The 21,435-nt window shown below is 37.9% G+C and overlaps 2 long non-coding RNA genes across 7 annotated transcripts in view; one reads left to right on the top strand and one right to left on the bottom strand.

Moving 5' to 3' along the window:
- LOC138145218 (uncharacterized) overlaps positions 1–21,435 on the bottom strand; it is a 1,102,603-nt gene that overhangs the window by 486,575 nt on the left and 594,593 nt on the right. The window lies entirely within an intron of this gene.
- LOC138145248 (uncharacterized) overlaps positions 1–21,435 on the top strand; it is a 312,510-nt gene that overhangs the window by 54,797 nt on the left and 236,278 nt on the right. The window contains exon 6 of one of the 6 annotated variants that reach the window (XR_011164157.1): positions 1,789–3,126. The exons of the other annotated variants lie outside the window; for them this stretch is intronic. This is a non-coding gene — a long non-coding RNA (uncharacterized lncRNA). Of the gene's footprint in view, positions 1–1,788; positions 3,127–21,435 lie in introns of those variants that run through there. 6 annotated transcript variants of the gene reach the window in all.

Here is a 21,435-nt window from a genome sequence, read left to right as displayed (position 1 = left end):
CCATGCTGATCCTAGAGCCAGAAAGACCATGGTTCAAATCCTGCCTCTGACATTTGCTAGCTGTGTAACGATGATTAAGTCCCTTAACCTCTCTGAGCCTCAGTTTCCTTATCTGAGAAAGGGGGATAACAATATAAGTGTAGTAACTCCCTTCCTGGGTAATGCTAGTCAACAAACAATTATTAAGCACCTACTGTGTATCAGGAACTGTTCTAGGTACTGGAAATAAAAAAAAGGCAAAGGACAGTTACTGCTCTCAATGAGCTCACTGTCTAATGATGGAGAAAACACAAGAACAACTATGTACAAACAAGATATAGACAGGAAACATTGCCAGAGAGAAGGAACCAACATGTCAGGGGAGGCTTAGATGAGATGATGTAGGTATGGTGCTTTGCAAACTTTGAAACACTATATAATTATCAATTATCCTTAATGAAAATTTTTCTTTGTAAGAGATATTGTACCTACCCTAAGTATAGTGCTCTGTGCACAATAGACACTTAAGAAATGTTTGCCAAATTGAACTGAGAAGAGTCTTAATCCCTTAGCCTAGAACAATTGGGATATACATGTGGAACATTGATGGTTCTAGGTTTTCATTGATGCAGGAACTCTCTATGTAATCCTTGCCCACACCCTTCCATAAATCTTCTGTAATGAAAACACACAATGGTGCTAGATAGCTTTCTCCAGTTCTTAGTATTTGATTGATATCATTGCAAAACTTGTGCACCACTTGATCTCAGTACATGACTGAAGATGACTATTTCTTTAGGAGCTTCAGCCACGTTCACCTCATCACCAGGTCTTCTTCACCTTTTCGCCAATTACCTTCATACCCTGGAGATACCTCCAACTCAAGGCCCTCTTTTCTGAGTGATGCCTGCTTAGCCTGAACCATTATTTCTCAAGGAACCCTAGATATGCTCACTTAACTGTTGTCTTGATTTATTTTTTGGAATTCTCTACCCCCCTTTACGTGGCCACTAACCACCTTGTCCCTGTGTAGGTAACCTCTCACTTTCACACTCCCCTTTTTGTGCTGTCTTCCCCCATTAGAGTATAAATTCCTTGAGTGTAGGATCTGTTTTGTTGGTTATATTTGTATTTCTAGCACTTAGTACAATGCATGGTACATAGTAAGGAATATGCATTCTATCTGTCTATCTGTCTGTCTGTCTATCTATCTATGTATCTATGACTGACCCATCTTTTTTCTAGTCATTCATGTTTTTGATTATTTCTGTGACAATGGGAAATAAATGGAGGTAATGAAAAGAGCCTATGGTTATTGCAATCTAACTTGACCAACACCTTTCATTTCCCAAAGACACTTTACTCACAAATGCACTCTCTGGCCCCCTTTAGGGTCTCATCTCTCCCATGTAAGATGCTTGGCATTGCAACTCATGTTTATGATTTGTGGTTTACAAGCAATTTTCAGAAATGTTCTTGTAAAGTTGATGGTTTCCAGGCAATATAGAAACTAATGGAGAATGGGTTACATGAGGGGCAAATAGAGAAAGAAGAGAAAAACATTTATTTGCAGAGCTTATTTATCTGCATCCCAAACTCTAACTATATTCACCAAGGTGGTACCCCTCCAACTATAAGTGGTCATGTTGCAGTGGCTCTAAAACTCAGCATGAGCTATTGTCTGTTCTAATTGTTCTTGACCTGGTCATTCCCTCAGTTTGTGGGAGGGTTATTTGAATAATAAAGTGTCTCTGATTGAGAAAACATGCAACTACCTTCCTAGTATGTCTTATGTGAATTTATTTTCAGGTCAATGAACTGGATACTAATTAATGGGAAGCATGTGGATGAGAACTCTCCAGTAAGATTCTATTGGTCTTTCTTTGCCTCTGTGAGGCTAGAAGGGATTTATGAACAGATCTGGAGCTATTCACATAATCAGGGGTGGCTAGTATTTATGTGAACCAACCTCAAACAACCCTTGGTTCATGTTTGAGGCTCCCCCTTATATCTCAGTAGAAGTAGCTAGTGCATCAAACAAAGCCAATGTAACCAAGATTAGAAGGAAAGCAGGAAGCTGGGAAACAATTTTTACAGCCACTGTTTCTGATAAAGCCCCATTTCTAAGATACAAGAACTGAGTCAAATTTATAATAATACAAGTCATTCCCCAATTGATAAATAGTCAAAAGATATGAACAGGCAGTTTTCAGATGAAGTTCAAGCTATTTATATTTATATGAAAATTCTCTAAATCACTATTGATTAGAGAAATGCAAATCAAAAAACATTGAGGTACCACCTCATACCCATCAGATTGACTAACATGACAAAACAGGAAAATGATAAATGTTGGAGAAGGTATGGGAAAATTGGAACACAAATGCATTGTTGCTGGAGTTATGAACTGATCCAATCATTTCTGGAGAGCAATTTGGAACTGTGCCCAAAGGGCTATAAAACTGTGCATACCCTTTGATCCATCAGTACCACTTGTAGGTTTGTATCCTAAAGAGATCATAAAAATGGAAAAAAGGATCCACATGTATAAAAATACTTATACTAGCTCTTTTTTGTGGTGGCTGATATTTGGAAATTGAGGGGATTCTCATCAATTAGGGAATGGCTGAGCAAGTTATGATATATGAGTGTAATGGAATACTATTGTGCTATAAGAAATGATGAACAGGCAGACTTCAGAAAAACCTGTAAAGACTTAAATGAACTGATGCTGAGTGAAGTGAGCAGAACAAGAAGATCATTGTACTCAGTAATAGTCACATTGTGTAATGACTTTCATAGACTTGACTCTTCTCAGCAATGCAAGGATCTAAGACGACTCCAAAAGACTCATGTTGGAAAATGCCATCCACATCCAGAGAAAGAACTTTGGAGTCTGAATGTAGATCAAAGCATTCTACTTGGTCTCTATTCTTTGTTGTTGTGTTGTTTTGTTTCTTCTTTATTGTGGTTCTTCCCATTGGTTCTAATTCTTCTTTACAATATTACTAATGTGGAAATATGTTTAATATGAATGTATATGTAGAGCTTATATCAGATTGTATGCCATCTTGGGGAAAGGGGAGGGAGAGAAAATGTAAAACTCATATACTTATGGAAGTAGTTTTGAAAACTAAAATAAATTAAAAAACAAAACAAAAAAGGTGCGTGAATGAAACAAAATCATTTATTAAATGACTAAGGTATTTCCAGGCTTGTGTTAAGTGCTAGGGATACAAATATAAAAACAAAGACAGTTCCTGCCCTGAAGGAGCTCAAATTTCAATAGGGGGGCACATTATACTTTGGATAGTGTTAACCAGCAATGGGACCATTGGTTCTGAAAGTTGCAGGGAAAGTAGACAGGGTCAGAAGGGAATACATTAATGCATGATGTTGTAACAATGACAAAGTTGATCTGAACATGGTTCTAGACCTGGAGTTGAATACAGTAAGGAAAAGGTATGTATGAGGCAACCAAGGTTATTGGTGAAGCTTTGGAAGAAGACAGAAAGTATGGAGTGAATTATGAAGCATAATTAAAGCAATGGACCAGGAATGACAAGTCAACAATCAGGACAGTGGGTCTGGGTCTCTAGGGTAGAAGTCCCAGAGATGGAAGAGTAAAGACCTCAGGGCACGGTCTCTGGTGTTGGTAGCAAGGTAGTTGGCAAGTTTGTAGAGAAGATGGCTGGAGATTAGTGGGAAAGACCATACCTGAATCACCTCAAGCAAACCCAATTTAGTTGTAGTTTACCTCTGCTTTGCCTGGGGATGGTGCAACAATTCAAGAGGAAGTGCAGGTGTTACCTACAATTTTCCCTTCCTTCCCCATTTACTAACCTTCCCTCCTAACCCTGCCCCCCCAGTAACTGATGAGACTCAGAATTTCCAGACATGAAATTGGGAGGGAATTAAATATCAACTTTTCAACCTGTGGCCCTAGCCATACCATAGATAATAAAAGGGAGACTCATAACAATATTAATTTTTATATTTATTGGGTCATATATCATAGATTCAGAACTGGAAGATTCCTCAGAAACCATCTAGTCCAACCCCCTTATTTTGCAGATGCAGAAACTGAGGCTCAGAGGAGTTGTTACTTGCCCAAGCTCACCCAAGAAGTAGTTGGCAGGGGTGAGACTTGAATCAAGGTTCTCTTTTTGCAGAGGAAATCTTCTTTCAACTGTACTGGGTACTCCTGTATTATTGGAAGACCAGGAATAGTATAATGACTATAAAGATCCTCTCATTTTTATGAGTGTTTGTGAAAGACAAATATTCTTTTTTCTTAATTAAAAAAAATAAACACCTCCTCCAAACAAAAATCCACCAACCTCAAAAATCAAGAATTCTTCTTTCTCAAAGAGTCAATTTTTGGAGTTGGAAATCAGAAATTACCTATCTTATCTAATTTCCCACTAAAGAATCATTTTGACAACCTTCCTCACATTTGGTCACCCAGCTTCTCTTTGTGCATTTCCTCTGATGAGAAATTGACTATTTTATTGGGGCTTCTAACATGTTTTACTTGTTGTATCTTATTTTGAATCAAAATTCACTTCTTCATAACTTCTACCTATTTAGTCCTAGTTTTGCCCTTCGGAGTGACACAGGATAGGAATTTTCCTTCCTCATGACAATATTTGAAGACATGGATCATGTCCCTTTCAAGTCTTTCCTTTAGCAACCTAAATATCTCCACTTTTTTAATCACTCCGCAGGTATGATTTCCTTTTCTATCCTGCTCTTCCTTTGAAAACTCATTACTTCATAATTCCCCACTTAGAATGTAATTCCTAGAATTGAACACAAGACTCCAGATGTGGCATAATCTGTTCACAGGGCAGTGGAATGATCACCTCCCTTGATCCAGATGCTATTCTTCCAATAATGCAGACTAAAGTAAAATTAGTTTTTTGATTTTGTTTTATTTTAGCAAAAACACTACACAATCGCATCATATTGAATTCGTAGTTGTGACACCCTCAATCTTTTCCAAGCTATCTCTTGCATCCTGACCTTGAATAACTGAGTATTTGAACCTAAGTATAAGAGCGTTATGGGAGGCTAGGTGGATCAGTGGATAGAGTACCAGGCCTGGAGTCAGAGAGATCTGAATTCAAATTCAGCCTAGGACACTTACTAGCTCTTTGACCTTGGGCAAGTCACTTACCTATATTTTTCTCAGTTTCCTCATCTATAAAAATGAGAATGATAAGAATAGCACCTACTTCCCAGGACTGTTACAAGGATCAAGTTAGATAATAATTGTAAGGTGCTTAGCAAGGCACCTGGAACATAGTAGGCTCTCTATGAATTTTAGCTACTATGATCCTATTACTTACTTTGAACCTTGATGCAATTGCATATTTCTCTTCCTTCGTCCTTTTCCTATCCTATGCTTTACTACCTCTTCTTTTCCCTTGCTTCAGCTACCTCTTCCTGCATTCTTTCATCCCTTTCAGGAGATACATTGTTCTGGTTGTCACAAAAGGTTTTAGCCTAGGATTTTTCCTCTGGAAGCTTATGATCTAAAGCAGGGTTCAGCAAGCTGTGGCCTGAGAGTCAAGTCTGGCCTGCCATAGCACTAGGGCTAAGTAGGGTTTTTACATTTTTATATTCAATAAAATTTTACTTAAAAATGTAAAAACAATTCTTGCCTCATGGACTATATAAAAATAGGAGGCTGTAAGATTTGGTCCATTGGCCATAGTTTTCTAATCTAAATAGAGGCAATACTAACACAGAGAAAATGTGAAGGTGTTCAACAAAATATAGTCCTTTTGCCAATTCTTTTAAAAAGTCTATTTCCTTTTCTTGAAATCAGAACCATCCTGCAAAATCCAGGACACTTGGCTGTAGGATTTCATTCTGTCTCTTCCTGTCCTCTACTGGCAATCAGCTTGTTCTCTCCTCTTCTGTACTTGTATCTTTGCTTTTTTTTTTTTGGAGGGGCAAGTTAGGGCAATTGTGGTTAAGTAACTTGCCCAAGGTCACATGGCTAGTTTTTTTGTGTTAAGTTTCTGAGGTTGGATTTGAACTCAGGTCCTCCCGACTCCAGGGCCAGTTCTGTATTCGCTGTGCCACCTGGCCGCCCCAGTACTTTTATCTTTGGAATTTGTTAATCAAGGGCATTAAGCATACACTTAGATGCCTACAGCTTATAGATGCTCATCTCTAATTTTTTTGCTGTGTAAAGAGAACAAGGTACTTCACCTCTCTATGCCTCACAGAATATAAGTTAGAAGGAACCTCAATGGCCACCAGTTAACTCATGCATGAAAGGGCTCTCCATTTCAATGTGCCCAACAAGTAGTTGTCTAGCATCAGCTTAAAGAAACCAAGAGAGAGTCATCATTCCTTCCTTCCCTATCTCTAGCCTTCTCTTCTTTAGGTTAGTTAAATAACCCTAGCTATCATTTTATTTTGTTAAAGCATAACATATCACTTAAAATTTTATATGTTAATTGAGCCCCAATTTTGCAAGATTATTCTTATTGTGGTAAAAGGCAGAAAATAATATTAATATATCCTAATTGTTACATTATTTTTTTCCTTGATAAAGGGGAGTGTTTTTTCTTTTTCAGTGACTTTGTTAGCTTTAAATTATCTAATTGTGACTACAATTTATAGAATGTTTTTCTGAGTATAGTGAAAGTTTGTGATGATGCAGCATTTCTCCTTACTTCTGTGATCAGTATTTGTAATAGATTCACTTTTATGCTCAGTTCCTGAAGAACACTTTCATTATCTGATAAGAGAAGATTATCTCCACTTACATTCTGAGGGTAATGAATTTTCTTCATTTGTATTCTTGCATAGCTTTGCTCAGGGAACACAAGATAATTATTTTCCAACTCTCATATTGTCAATGTTTTGTTGACCACTCCCCATCCCCTTGCATGCACTCTCTCTCTGTCTGTCTGTCTCTATCTCTTTTTCTCTTTCTCTCTGCCCCTGTCTTTCTCCCTATGACTTCCTTTCTTACCTAGGCTCTCCCCTCTATTTCTGACCTCTTCTCTCACTCTCTCTCACATCTACCAAGCTTCCCTTTACGCTGTATGTCTAAGATAACCATTGTACCTCCCAGTGTGGAATGATTTGTGCTATGCATTTCTGTATATATTGCTCTTTCTTTGTACTTAGTCTCTTGCACTTGGTTTATAATTGGTAATATGATAGTGGCAAGAACACTAAACTTGGAGTCCGAGTAGTGGGGTATTTGGGTACAGATTACTCCAGTCCCTGCCCTGATTTTCAGTTTCATTGTCTGTAAAATGGAATAATGATACTTCTACTACCTATCCCAGAGAGATTTTGTGAGGCTCAGATGAGTTGACATAGTTAAAAAGTGCATTGAGAAGGGCTCCAGAATTCATAGAATTTACAACTGGAGGGGACATATAAGGTCACCTAGCTCAATGCTCTCATTTTATATTTGAGAAAATGGAGCTTGAGAAGTTAATTGTCTTACCCAAGATCACATGGGTAATACAAACCGCTATTATTTGCTTGCATATCTATTTGTAGCAGTAATTATGTGTTTATTTTTGTATGTTTGTTAGTATCTCATCCTCCTTCATTATTCAAATCTTGTCAGTCACTATATCCTGTCATTTCCCCCTTCCTTTCCATTCTTCATTCCTCCCTTCCAGTACTCTGGTGAAAGCCTTCATTTTCTCATGCTTGGTTTACTCCTTGTCACAGGTTATCCACACTCTAGGCTCTCCCTGCTCCAGGCCATTCATTTTGCTAGACTAATCTTTTTAAATCATAGCTTCCATCGTGTCACTCTCTTAAGTGCTGCTCAGTTTCCTAAGACATCAGGTCTTAACTACTTTTCCTGACTTTCAAGGACCTCCATAATCTAGTCTCACTCAACCTGTCTAATCTTATTCCCCATTATTCCCAAACATACAAGCACAGCTCTGATTTCCTTATGACATATTCATGGGAGGCTTTGTGGAGAATGACTCAGGTCTCATTGAACTCACTTTCTTCCAACTTCCTTATAGTGCATATAGTTTAGCACTCAGTTTTACCTTTTGTATTTGATTTTGATCTGGATGTTTATGTGATACAGTTTTATGGACATGGAGGGATTAATTCTTAAGATATTTAAATGAGGGGAGGGTAGCAAATGACTTAAAAAATAAATGTTAGAAACCCTGTGACTATCCAGACCAAGAACATATATATATATATATATATGTATACATATATATATATATATAGTTATTGACCTGTAGAGTCTCTTTCTCATTGCCTCAAAATATTTATGAGAATAATCAGCGTATATACCAAGAGCATCTCTGATGAAGGCATAAGAAGGGAATCGACAGGCTTTCAAAAACTATATTCGATGACAGATCACATCTTTAGAATCATAGCACTGACTGAAAAGGCCAGGGAATACTAGTCCTTCTGTGCCTATTGTCAAAAAGCATTTGACTTGGTGGAGTAAAATGTCTCCTTTAAAGACTCTCCTCCAACAAGGTCACCCCTATGCATATGTCAAAATCATAAAGAAGGACTTACGGGTATGTATAACAACAGTAATAATGGTCCTCTGATAATTAACATTGAGTGAGGTATAAAACAGGGAATGTTTGTTTGCCAACATTGTTCACTGTTATGAAGGATGTCCAACATGGAGTCTAAATGGAAAGATTCCCTAGAGATGTGGAAATCCTTCATATGTTCTTGTTTATGGATGACTTTGTGCTGGTTGCATCAGGCTCTAGGACACTGTAGAATCTCCCAGATGATGTCTGTGATTACTAAAAAGAGTTTGGCCCAAATATCCACAAAGTGGGATTAGGGGGGACCAAATGGATGATAGATGCCTATTGTTCAGACCGTGATACAAAGTTGGATGGACAAGCCACAGAGCTGATTCATCAGTACATTAGATACTCGTTGCAGATGGACAATGAGCTGTGGCAAGAAGTGAATAGGAGGGTGAGAGTGGACCGTATTACATTTGGAAGAGCTGTTCAGTGCTTTTAATGACCAAAAAGCTTTTTCCTAAAAGAAAGGCCCATCTGTTCTGCATCAGTACTCTTCTGTTGATGCCTTATGGCTGCAAATTGTGGAAAATCAGTCTCTAAAGAATTAGAGATGCAAGGCAATGGAGAATTGCATGGAGAGTATGAGTAGGTTACAGTAATTAACAATGAGGAATTACTAAAAGAAAGCAGTATAAAAGTCATGATCAAAGAGTGTGGGGAAACAGAGAATAGTTAGCAGCAAGATTGAGAGATAAATGATGGACATCACAATTACTCCATTGGTAACCAACCATCCAATGTCAAAAGATCAGCAGGAAACCTCCCTAAAATGTTGGCTGGACCTCTGATTGAGATTTTATTGAGGACATGAAAAATAGTCAATAAAATGAGAAGGCACAGATGGACTATGATAAGTAATACTGGAAGGATTGTACCCATATCAGTGAGATCAAAGATCCCATGAAGTATGACAGTAAATATTATTCCCCCAATTTAATTGTAAATTTCTTTAGGATGAAGAGCATAGATTATTCTGTTGAATGTGTTTGTCTAATTCCTAACAGAGGAGTGGTCCCAGAGTAGTTGCTTAATCTTATTAATTGGTTAATCATACAATGAACTTTGTGCATGTTTTGGTAGAGCAGTGGTCCAAAACACCTTTTGGTCCTTTTGCATAGTATTCTTGATTGAGTCTTTATGTCATGACTCTGACTTGTTGACATGCCTTGCCCTGTGTAGTCCTTTCCTTCATTTGTACAACTCATGTATTATAGTGATTAATTCAGGCCTGGCCTTATTGTTTGCCTCCAATAATTCGCCTCGAGACCTTGGATTTCTTTGAGGCTACTTCTTAATGGAATGCACTGCTTAGTTTGGGATTTGTGCTGACTTGAGATGCTTAGATCTATGGAAAAGTCTGTTCCCATCTGTCATATCAGCTAGGGCTATTGATCTTAAAGAGAACCTGGACATCTCCTGCTTAGCAAATACTTTGATGCTATCTGTGCTTCTATGCATCCTAGAGTTTGGTAATCCTGGGACCCTGGGGTGGCTACAGCAAATGAAGCATATGCTCCTACATATCTTTTTACAAATAACAGGACTGGATTGTTATTATCTTCCTTGGCTCAACTCCAAACACAGACAGGGATATTTGCCTAGCTGATACAGGTGGTCTTAAAACCCTCAGGTTTTAGGAACTAAGCTAAGATAAAAAGGCAGAATTTCAATTAAACGTTCTTTCCATCAACAAGCATTTATGGTTTGTTTAACCTCTCTTCTTGCTTCCCTTTCCTATGTATGATGATGATTTCAAGACTTTGTGACCCAAAATGATTTGTGATCCTCTAAGGCAGGATTTCATTTTTATCTTATTTAAATTTCAAGGCTTCTTAGGACAAAACTCCAGTATTTTTAAGACCTTAAAGGACAACTCCCTCCATTAAAGAAATTTATGTGATGCAGGGTTTCCATGGCCAAAACATTCATTAACTTGTGACCAACATGCTGGAGGTTAGCATCTCCATACTTAGCTAGGCTGATTCTTGGACAGCAGAGGCTACGCACTGGCTTCTCAGTGAGTCAACAAAATTGATTGGGCTGCTCACACTAGTTATCTTAGTTATCATGCAGATTGGTCTAAAACCGTACCTATACTTACTTGTGTTTGGTGGTGCTGGTGGTGTGTAGTCACATTTTGAATGTGGTTGGGCAAAAGAATAAATTATCAAGAAAAAATGTAAAAATCTCTTCTCCTATGTTATATAAGAATAAGAAACAAAATTAGTCATCTTCCATAATTTAGGTATATTACAGAATGAAAGTAGATGAAGGGACTTTTTGAAACCTGTCTCAGAACTCCAGTTTTTTGATTTGTATAAAATAATATTTGATATGTCTATCTTTTCAACCATTTATTCCAATCTTCAACTGTATAGAATCACAGAATAAGGAGAGTCATCAAAAAGTATCTAATCCAGAGGTTCCCAAACTTATTCAGCCTGAAAAAAATACTCAGTGCCCCCTGGAAATCTATTTTCTTTAACCCTTTAACTTTTAAAAAAAATTGCATCATTTAAAAAAATATAAAATGTTTAAAAAATGATGTATCTTAAATTTAATAATTTATTGTAAGTTTGTGAGTTTTTTCTTGCATTGAAATTTTGATGATGCAATATTGTTTCATATAACCATACAGTATAGTATTGTAAATAAGTCATTACACACATATATTCCTGATGACGCATGATGGACTTCCCAACAATGTGCGACACACTAGTCTGCTGACACTTGCTTGTTAAGACCTGTTGGTGAACTTGACCACTGATCAGTTATAACTTGCATTTTGTGTGTTTATTTAAAAAATAATGTAATCATTATGACTTTAACTCTGCTACACAAGAGAAGAAACATGTATGAATGATTTTTCAAAATTATTTTCTCTTTTTTCCTTATGCTTTCATCACCCCCTTGTTTTTACTCAACCCCTCTAAAATTGTACCCGAGGTTACTACTGTCCACCCTAGGTCTTTTCATCACCCTTGGGGGTAGTATTATCCACTCCAGGAACCTCTATATCTACCTGTATCTGCCCCAAAATCCCCTCTGTAACACTGCCAATGAGTGGCAATATAACTTTGATTGAAAAAGGCCAAAGAGGAAATGGAACTCATCATCTCCTGAAGCAACTCATTTCCCTTTTAGATAGCACTGATTATCAGAAAGCTTTTCCTTACATTGGACCCACATTTACCTTCTGAAACTTCCACCCACCTTTCCTAGCCACTCTCTCTTGGATCAAGAAGAATAATCTAATTTCTCTTTTACATTGCAGTCTTTCAAATACTTGAGGACAACTATCAGTTCCCCTTTAAGTCTCTTCTCAAGGCTGATCACACTATTTTCTTTCAGTTGATCCTTATAGGATGTGACTTTGAAACATCATTCTGATTGTCCATATTAGGATATCTGCCAGTTAATGGAGGTCCTTCTCAAAATGTGACACCCCATAATTGAACACAATACTTCAGCTATGGTTTGACCATATGGCAGAAACCTCAGCTCTCTTCTTCTGCAAACTATGCCTTTCATAAAACAGCTTACAAGAACATTAGTTTTTATGGTTACCTTGTCCCATCATTGATTTGTATTGAATTTTAATCTACCAAAGCCCATAGATTGCTTTTCTGCTGAATTTTACTCCAACCAAAGGGGTTTCTTTAGAACCTCTTAAAAACTGAATTTACTTTCTAATATCTGTAGTACTCCCCAAACTTGTGTAATGGGAATGGGAGTTTGAAGACCTCCCTTGCTTTGAAAGTAAACTCTGCCCCCTAATAGGTTGAATGTAATCACATGGAGCCTGTGATGGAGGGAATTTGCTAAAGGGTGCAGCAGAGCCCACAGGAAGCTTCCCTACTGTGAAGATAAACTCTTCCCCCTAATAGGCTGAATGTAGTCACATGGAGCCTGTGATGGGAGAAGTTTTGCTTAAGGGAAGCAGAGCCCACAGGAAGCTGGTGTTCAGGGCTAGCCAGAATGTGGGGGACAGAGGAGCTCAGGCAAGGAGACAGAGAGTTTTGTGAGTAAATATTGATCTTGTATTGGTTTGTGGGAAGGCTAACAGATGGCATGGCTCTCAGCATTATTATGGCTTCTGAATATCTTTGGTACTATGATGGAAGCAGCTTACTGGTTTGGGGATTCAGTTTTCTGTTGTCTAAATAAATGCTTCTGTTCTATCCTCTATCTGGAGAATCTGGTATATTTTGCTATTGAACGTCATGCAGTACTTATAGACATGGTGTTTATTGTGATCGTGGGCATTGCAAATATTGCATTGGTGTTACATCTTGTCCTTTCCATTTATTTCAATCTTACTCTTTTTAAGTCCTTATTTTCCATGAAGACTTTTCATGGTATTACAATTCTTTTTCTGCTGAATACTGTGTATTTAACACACTTACCAAATTATTATGTCATATTCTATGAAATATCTAGTATTCATTGCATGTCTGAGAAAAGGGCTCCAGAGTGTTTGGTTCCCTATTGCCCTTCCCTGAGTATAAAAGTAGGTGTACTACAGTAAATAACACTTGAAGGTTTATAGATTTATTATCTACATTTTAAAAAGAAAGAAACTGAGACAGAACAAATGACTTGTTCAAAGTCACACAATTACAAAGGTAATAATTATCAAACATATTTCTTCTGATTACAAGACTAGCAATCCTTCTATCATACAACTCTCCCTTTTCCAACCTTTATTATGAACCTAGTCATCATCAACAAGCTTGATCAATTCAATATACAAAGAACAAAACATTCCATGTAAAAATAATGAAATTCTATTAGAATTTTTAAGAAGTATACTTTAAATTTATCATGGTGGGAACAAAATTGTTTTATTTATATCTCCTTCTGAATATCTTTTTTGTTTTCCTCTGTGTTTTAAAAATGTTTTATTCACACTTTTTTCTATATCTCTATTGCTACCCACTGGTTCACCTTAACTCCAAGAGAAGCCTTCCTTTGTAATAAAGGAGTATAGCCAAACAAAATAAATCAACATATTGGTCATGTATCAAAATGTGTGTCTCATTCTGCACCTTGCATCCATCACCTTCATCATTAGTCTTCTCACGTCATGACAGGTAACTGGGTCCATTAGAAATATAAAATTTTTTGAACATAGAAATATTATTTGATGAGATCTGTGGACCCAGAAGTTGAAGTGGAATAGTGGGAAAAGAATTTGTGGTTATAGGTCATGGGTGTGAATTTTCTAATTAATATCAGTGTGATTTTGAACAAGTTACTTAACCTCTTTGAACCAGTTATCCCTTCTGAAAGAATGATGAACTTGATGAACTTTAAGGTTAGTTCTTGTTCTAAATCCATGATCCTAAAAAAATTGTTGATCTTTCATTAATTAACTGAATGAAATAAAAGAAACAAATGTCTTCCCTTCTTTGGCCTTTGGTTCTTTAACCTATAAAATTAAGAGGTTTAGAGAAGATGATCTCTAAAGTCTTTCCAGCGCTAATGGTCTTTGATTCTATGATTTATAAAAACTAAGGATTTATAATTGATTCACTTTATACAAAAGATAATAGCTCCAAAAATTGTAGGGGCAATAATTTATTTTGAACTTTTATACTAAAAAAAAAATTGAATTGTGAACATGTGTAGCTTCCCTCACTCATGCTTGCACTGTCAGATTGGGTCCCAAGAAAATGAGAAATCTTGACTTGAGAATATTTTCAGTGAGTTCTTGTAAATGCTCCTCCCCCAATATCCCAGATGTCGTGACCCAATGTGTGGTACCCCTTCTTGTTTCCCTTTCCCAACTAATATTTGCATTATCACCATTGAGAGCAATTGCCTACTTTCCTCCAGAGGCTATATGAGCAACCCTGAGTGGATGGGGTTTTAAGAGTTCCTGAGACCCTATCAGATATGGTTCCCAGTTTCAATCAACAAATTAAGATCAATTAGCACCCACCAAAGGATATTGCTAAGATGGTATAGCAAGAACAGCCATTATAAAACATTCTTTTGAACACAGGAATGCACTCTGCACTAGCATACACAGGTCCCTAGGGAGACGTGACTCCAACTTAAATTACACCCATGTGTGGGGGTAGTGGTTGTTGTCTTTTATTCTTGAAGAGGACCAAAATGACATTATGTGTTGGGGCGGCCAGGTGGCTCAGTGAGTAAGAGCACCAGCTCCAGTGTTGGGATGACCTGGAGATCGAATCCCGGGCTCAGACACTCAGCACCACACCCAGAAATAACTGGCCGTGTAACCTTGAGCAAGTTACTTAACCCTGATTGCTTAAAAAAATGACATTATGTGAGATCCAAGTTTCAATGTGTTCAACTGTGGTTGATCAGACCAATAAGAGTTTGGGATGCTCTACCACAGGTTAGGCACAAATAGTACGTGTGAGCATCTGAATACTTGGCAGTTTAGTTTGAGTAAGGACCTCAGCGTCTGGTACTTTATCCTGCCGGGTGATCTTCAGAATCTTTCTAAGACAATTCAGATGGAAGCTATTCAGTTATGAATCTCTCAGTCATCATAAAATTTTTCTTTCACCTCGTAAAGGTTCATCATGGTGGGAACATAGCCACTGACGATGGTGCCGTGATGTTTTCATGCAAGTGCCAATTGTGTTGCCACGAGCCTGTCATTCACTCCTTTTGGCAAGTGTACCAGCTTGTTGACTAGATTAGTTTTGATTGCAAAACCTATGCCACCTTCATGGTGTTCCCCTTTACTGTGGCCACTCCAGAAAACATGTGTATCCAGCTCTGACTTCAGTAAGCTGGCCTTCATTTGCCATCCTTGTTTTACTCAGGCCTGCTATTTGGATGAGATACCTGCTGAGTTCTCTCCCAACAAGAGCTGTTTGTCTTTCGGGTCTACTGGATTCTGTGCTATCTGTAAGTGTGGGCACATTCCATATGCCGACGGCGAGTAGAATTGTCTTTGCAGACTTTTTTTGTGTTTTGACTGCAGAGTGGGATTCCCCACCTGCTGTGGTAATCAGGTCAGGGTTGGGTAAGCAGACAATTTTTAGGGCACCTTTTCTAGCCCCTTCCTCACACCAGGAGGTGAGCAGTGAAATCCTTAAAAGGCTGTTCAGACACCCAGAGGCTGCCCAATCCCACTGCTGCTTCCAGTAAGAAACAGCCCTATGAGCTGGGCTGCCTGTGTGTTGGGTTGTGACTACATCTCCCAGTGTGTCCAGACCTGCTGCTTCATCACTTGCCCATTGCCATGAGACTTTGAGATAGGTATAATGGTAAAAATCATAAAATGGTAAGGGTAACGTCTTTTGATTTGTGCAAAAGTTGGATTCAAGTGAGGCAGAGTTGCATGACGTTGTCGGCTTCACCGTCTCCTTCAGAGTCACACAGTCCAGTGGCAGTACAGAATCAGGATGACTGGTGATGGCTCCAGATGTAGTGGATGACCTTGGCATCTTTGATGTCTGATCACGCTCTAAGCTCTCCACAGCACCTGCTTCAGTTGCCATCATGACCACTGGAACAAATTGTTCTCATCCATCCATTCCAACAAGGGAAGTCCTCACATGCTTGCGCTAGACAACCCCCTAACTCACCAGTGGGTTTGGGACCATTGGTCACCCTCAGCCTGGTTTAGCCTGTCTGCCAAAATAGTTTACTGGGTGTGGCTGTTGTGCACGCTACAGCTTCTAGGAGCCACAGGTGAGGGTTGGGTGAATCAGGCTGACATCTGAAAGCAGGCGGAAAGCAGCCCTGAAAAGGGCTCAGCAGCAATCACTCCAGAGGCACTAGCTCTCCCTGAACACCACCTACACCCCATGTGTAAGAAGATGAGAAGTTGAAGGGTATCTCAGGACACTTGGCTCTGAGAGTTCTTTTTTATCCTTCTGTGGAGTCCTCATGAAGTTCCCCTTACGTAAAGCTTTCTGCTGGATTCTGAGGATTGAAGCCTTTCTAGAGTTCATAGCCTGCCTCTCTTTAAGAATTACTCTGGAGGGGCAGCTAGGTTGTGTAGTGAATAGAGGAATGGCCCTGGAGCCAAGAGGACCTGAGTTCAAATTTGACCTCAGACACTTAACACTTAGACACTTAACACTTAGATGAGACACTTAATTAGACACTTAACACTTAGATGAGAAAAAATTCATTTTTGACACAGCCCCTAGTAACAGGGACCACAAGGCCCAAGAAGAAGCATCTAGTCATACCAGTTCTTTAGCAAAAGGACGAAGCATAGGTTGGGCCAAGTGGAAGGGATGAGGGAGTAAGTTCAGCTCTATGGGGAGGGGTGTACTTAGTCCAGAAAATCAGGGGGACTCTCTTGATAACCCCCAACACACACACTCACATATACACACACACTACACATACACCACAAAGATATTATATGGATATGTAGTTAAATATAATGTATTTATATTGACACATATAAACATAACTTGTGTGTATACAGTATGCGTATGTTTATATAGTTTAGAGCAGTAAGTTTCTAATTAACGAATTCTTATGCTACAGTGTCATATCTAACCAGTACTTAATAAGCATTTACTCATGTATTGTGGGGTGTGGCATAGTGGGTATATGAGTATAGGAGATCTGAGATCAGATCTAGCCTCAGTTACTTATAAACTGTGTGGCCTTGAGTAAGTAACTTTCATTTTCTAAGCCTTGGTTTCTTCATCTATAATGAGGGATAATACTACTCACCAAAGAGATATATTGGCAGAATCAAACAAGATCATGTATATAATGTGATTTTCAAAACTTAAAATTCTCTATAAATGAACAATAAAATAATAATTATGGTAATTAGGGATTATTATTAGACGTGTCACAAATAAAAAAAAAACTGTCCCTATTCTCAAGGAGCTTGCTTTCTATAGATAGTGCAGCCTACAAAGGATTTCAGAAACTTTTAGTGAGTTTCAATTAGTCTCCAAGCTACTGAACATGAAGTTGTGATCCTCTCTAACTTTGGCACCAGTTTGGGTTTAGACAACGAAGCCCAGGCCCTGAGGTTCCTATTGAAATAACAGAATTGAGGTGTTCCCCAAAGTGTCATTGCACATGCCTATGGGAAAATGTGAACTGAACAAATAGCAGTGTACTATGGAAGAAGAAGATGAAGCATGAGAAGTATCCATAACAAGCAGAGAGAAAATCAATAGACACTAAGTAGTGAAGATGAAACTGCAGACAGGAAGGAAATACCCTGTACTCTTAGAGATGAGCTGTTATAGTTAAGAAGCAGTGCTAGAAAAACTACTGGGAAATTATGATCAATTGGTATATTTGTCTGTGGAGGGTGAAGGATTCAATTAGGCACTACTTCACTGACTAGAGTATGGTTGCATTTATTGTCATTCCTCTAAGGTGGCTTGACAATCAGATTTTTTAGCTGGCTGAGGAAGAGAGACATGGGGCAGTAGAATAAGCTCTGAATTAAGGGCCAGGGAACATAGTGTACCCCTACTTCCAGCTCAGATCTAATAGCCAGTAAATGTCAGGGGTATTCCTTGAACTCAGTTCTTCCTGATTCTTAGGTCATCTTCTATCCACTACTCCAAGTTGCCTCCCTGTATTTAATTGTTCCATTAAAATGCACTTTTGTCTTGTATTCTGGAAGAGAGGACTATTATTTTGTAGTTTTTTGTCTTTTTTTTTTTTTGTAGGGTGGAAGGCAGGGCAATTGGGGTTAAATGACTTGCCCAAGATCATACAGCTAGTGTTAAGTGTCTTGGGCTGAATTTGAATTCATGTCCTCCTGACTCCAGGGCCAGTGCTCTATTCACTGTGCCACCTAGATAATCCCTGAATTAGGTTTTTTTTTTAAACAGATTGATAATGTTCGCTTATTATATGACATTATATGAAAACTTAAGTGTGGGTCAAATCTTACCCATTATTCAAGATTTAATTCAAATCCCTCTTTTTCTATTCTTCTAGATCATCCCAGACCACTGTAACCTCTCCCTCTTCTGAACTCCTGGTCCCTATTATCAGCAATACTCATTTGATCCTTAATCATGTGTCTCCTCATGACAACACCTGTACTGGTGTTTTGTATTGCTATTTAGTTCTTGCAATATCATGTAACTTCTCAGGGGTATCTATGGCTTCTCTCCTTTAACTAGTCTCTCAGCTCCTTGAAAGTAAGGGTCCCTTTACGAAATAATAATTCTATATTTTTGTACCACCAGAGAGCCAGGAATGTATTTAGAGTCTCAAAAATATTTGTTGACTTACATTTGTAAAGTAAACAAAGCATTAAAGACCTTTTCCTAATACACATACATAAATATATTTGGAGGGAGATGTTAGAAGGCAGTTCAAATGAGTTAAAATATAATTTTCAAGGGCACAAGACATTTTGTGAGCGGAATATAATAGCATTGTAGGGTTGCTTTCAGGAAAGACAGCACAGCCATTATCCCATTAAAATGCCTCTTTCCTGGCTTCCCTTTACATGGCAGCAGAGTAGTAAAAATGCAGCACATTATTTCCTGGTAAATCATAATGGAAATGCCGTGGAATTGTGGATGAAAACTTAAAGGATCCATCACGGCTTGTGCTGTAACAATAAACACCAAAGAAAGTAATAATGGGGCTTCATTTATTATATAATATCATCAACCTTTTTATATATAAGACAGAATTTCCATAGAACTGCTAATGGTGTATAGGCTATAAAACCTTTTCACAATAATGTTTAACTGCAAATGAAATAGAAGAGTCTTCTATAGGTTATAGAAGTGACCTGGTTCCTTAAATCTTCTCTAAAAGGACACTAGCAGGTTCAGGAAGGCCCTTGAGACTTTGATTTTCTTTATGGGTGTCAAAATCAGTCAATAGGCATTTTTGAACATCTCAAGTACACAAGGCCCTGCATTAAACATAGGGCTCTGTACATCTAGCATTCATATGGCACTTTATGGTTTGTAAAACACTTCACTGGTAATGTCTCATTTTATCGTCACAAGAATCCTGGAAGGTAGGCACTATTTTTACCCTCATTTTAAAGCCAAGGAAAATGAGACAGATGGAGGTTAAGTGAATTGCCCAGGTTTAAGCAGCTATTAAGTGAGTAAGGCTGGATTTGAACTCAGGGCTTCCTGACTCCAGGTCCAGTCCTCTATCCACTGAATCAAAAACTACCTCTGTATGTCCCTGGTTTCCTTTAAGTCCCATCTTCCACAGGAAACCTTCCCCAACCCCTTTTAATTCCAGTGCCTTCTCCCTGTTAACTATCTCCAATTTATCATATAAATATCTATATATATGTTATATATGTATAGAGATAGATAAATGTATCTCTATCTATTGCTTTGTATATATTTGTTTTCATGTTGTCTCACTATTAGACTGTCAATTCCAAGGGGACAGGGTCTGTATTTTGTCTTTTTTTGTGTCCACAACTAGATATTTCATAAATGTTGATTGATCGATTAATTGTGCGTGTGAATGTGTGTCCACATGTAGGACCCTAGGAACTCAAAAAGCAGACCATCCTCCAAAAAAAGAAAGCCTACAAATAAATAATTCTCGATCTGAACCCAGTGCTATTTTATTTATTTTTTAATTTTTACCAAGCAACAATCCAAATGCAAAAAAAAAAATTTCCCCTTCTATAAACATCCAGGAAATCAGTTTATATGTAGCAGAACCCAAAGCCTCTATTTGTGATCAAATGATTAAAGTCTTTTGAACAAAATCTGAAAATACTTAATTTGGCTTGAATTTTACTCACCTTTTTTTTTTTTTTTGGTTTTGAGTTTTGTCTGTAAGATAGCTTGCTATTTTCATTCATTCATTCATGCATACATGAATTCATTCATTCACTCCATTTGAATTTCTTTCTACTTTAATGAATAGATGCATGAACAAATAAATAAATGGATGCAATTCTATCATTATTAGGCAGAAAGATACTTTAGAATGTAATTTTTTTTCAAATCTAGGGCAGCTAGGTGGCTCAATGGATAGAGTGCCAGGCCTGTAGAAAGAAAGACTCATTTTCCTGAGTTCAAACCTGGCCTCAGACTTACCAGCTGTGTGACCCTGGGCATGTCACTTTGCCCTGTTTGCCTCAGTATCCTCATCTGTAAAATGAACTGGAGAAGGAAATGGGAAATCCCTCCAGCATCTTTGCCAAGAAAAACCTAAATGGGGTCAGGGAAAAGAAAAAAATCTGAAAAAACAGCAAAATTGTTTCAGATCTATAACTTCATAGATTGTACTCAATCCAGTCTGACCCATATAAATGAGTTCTTCATCTTAATCTTTTCCCCACTTTTCAAAGGACATGATAGTAGAGATATATAGGCTTTTTTCCCAATCAATGAAAATCTGCATATTGCCTCTGCTCCCAGTATTGAGAAGGAAAAGCAAAACCTTTGTTAAAAATATAGCTAAGCAAAACACATTCCCTCATCGTCAATGTCCATATATATGTGTGTGTATATATATGTCTGTCTGTCTATCTGTCTGTCTATCTATCTATCATCTATCTATCTATCTATCTATCTATCTATCTATCTATCTATCTATCTATCTATCTATCTATCTATCTATCTATCTACCTATCTACCTATCTCAGGTAGTCTTATTTATACAAAGGAAGCTTCCCAGAAGGCTCGTGTTGCTAAAGGGTTATGAGATACACTTTCCAGGGACTTTGGAGAAAATTTTCAATCTATTTTTATATGCATATGTAGTACTAACAGACACACAATGATCCTGTAGCTCTGTAGCCTGGGGTGAAATATCTGGAACAATTTTATCTTGTTATGAACCATGTTTTGCCCTGCATCTGTGGCCCTCATTGCCTTCATGAATACTGATTGATGGGAAATGTTGGACATTTTATTCCATTTTTACACATCAAGGCATGTGATGAAAAACC

This window comes from Petaurus breviceps, unplaced genomic scaffold (genome assembly GCF_028583685.1).
Source record: "Petaurus breviceps papuanus isolate PSGF00001 unplaced genomic scaffold, PetGlider_PUasm1.0 90731, whole genome shotgun sequence".
NCBI lineage: Eukaryota > Metazoa > Chordata > Mammalia > Diprotodontia > Petauridae > Petaurus > Petaurus breviceps.
This window is presented reverse-complemented; position numbering and strand designations above follow the sequence as displayed.